Genomic DNA, 1,646 nt, shown 5'->3' with positions numbered 1-1,646 from the left:
AAGCAAGGGGAGCCTGCAACTAAAGAGTTGAGAGCGTTATCACATGGTGACTGAGCCTGATTGTAACGGGAGCATAGAGGTGCCGATCCTGTCTTACCTGCGTTGGTGTAGAAGTGGGTGTCCTGTGGTGGAGTCAGCTGTGTGCAGTGGTGGCCGTGGGTTCTTTTATGTGCGACCGTAGTAATAGCTGCGCCCACTTCCTGTATGGGAGTGGAATGCAGTGAGGCTAATGGAACGCACGCCTGCGCATTTGTGTTTAACGTCGCGCATGTGCAGAACGGAGAAAAGGCTGCGCTCACTTCCTAATGAAAGGGAGTGAGACGCAGCTGGGAAGGGAAGGGAAAAGATTAGGGTTTGGGGATGATGAAAGGGCTTTCTACGGGCAAGGATGGCAAAGGGTGGCAGTGACGGAAAGTCAGGCAGCCTGTCCTGTCCTGTCCTGTCCGTCCGTCTTTTTGTATCATGAATTGGAAAGACTGCAAGGGGGAGGTGCTTGGAGGAGGAGGAGTTATTCAGATTAATTGCAGTGGGCGGCGGCTGCAAAAAGCATCATTCTTCTTGTTTTTGCTCTGCAAAACAGCCTTTTCAAGGGTTGGCTTGGGTGACAAAATGTCTTCTGTAGGCGTGGGTTTGTCTCCCTCTCCCTAAGATGTGTCCGGTATAGGCCAGGGTGCCACTCAAGGCCGTAACCAATTCGGGTTATAGCTTCTCGGCCTTTTGGCTAAGATTAAGTGTAGTTTCGGAGGACGCTACCTTGGTCGGTACTGGAAGGTGCCTGGGATTGCACGTCTGCCGGCCTTGAGGAAGTGTGTGCGCCTTCTGGTGACACATAGCCCTCTTGTGCCTGGACGGTTCCCAGGCAACGGGAGGCGATCACCTTTGTTATTTTGAAGTCCTACTGATAAACAGAAAAAAAAAAAAATTAAATCTGTTCTTATCAGTTTAATATCTGATACGTCCCCTCTCTGGGGACCATATATTAAATGGATTTTTAGAACAAGGAGATGGAAAAAATCTTGCTCTGTCCACTCCACGCATTGACCTGGTATTGCAGTACCTCCAGGACCGGTGCACCCCTTCTTAACCCAGTTTCCAAAAGCAGAACTCAATTCACCTGATTCAAATGAGCCCCATTAGTGAATTGAAAGAAAGCAAAAACTTTATATGCACCTCAATTTGGCCAATTCACTTTTCACACTTTCACCCTTTGTTTTATCTTTCACACCTTTTACTTGCTTTATTGATGCAAAAGCTGTGCCAAATAGCAAACTCATCTCCACTCAACTTGACCAACTCTGCTATGTCCCGTGCAGTATCTTATTCTCAGTCTTATCTAGATCATTTGCAATTGAATAGAATAGATCCCTTTTGGACACATTGGATTCAGCTGCTGCAGTGACTGCAGGTGTTAGAAGATGCAGACTTGGCATCAGGTGCTGTCTATCAGATTCCACTCCAATTAAAGCTTCCATTGTTTTTCGGTGTTTTCTTTGAGCAATGATGATGTCTTTAGTGATCTGTTGGCTCCCTCTCCTGGAGGAAGAGTTTGCTTGCTCTTGGACTTTCAAAAAGAGAGGTCATGATAGACATTTAGCTTCTGAGCCCAATTGGGGACAGTCATGGGTGATGAATGTTTTGCAACCTGC

General features: G+C 47.0%; 1 pseudogene; it reads left to right on the top strand.

Annotated features, from left to right (window-relative positions):
* The first annotated feature begins 872 nt into the window (after positions 1–872).
* On the top strand, positions 873–1,079 carry LOC142274287 (U2 spliceosomal RNA; annotated as a pseudogene).
* Positions 1,080–1,646: the final 567 nt, after the last annotated feature.

Source organism: Anomaloglossus baeobatrachus, unplaced genomic scaffold (genome assembly GCF_048569485.1).
Source record: "Anomaloglossus baeobatrachus isolate aAnoBae1 unplaced genomic scaffold, aAnoBae1.hap1 Scaffold_3719, whole genome shotgun sequence".
Taxonomy (NCBI): Eukaryota; Metazoa; Chordata; class Amphibia; order Anura; family Aromobatidae; genus Anomaloglossus; species Anomaloglossus baeobatrachus.
The sequence above is the reverse complement of the archived record's forward strand: the minus strand, read 5'-3'. Positions and strand labels throughout refer to the sequence as shown.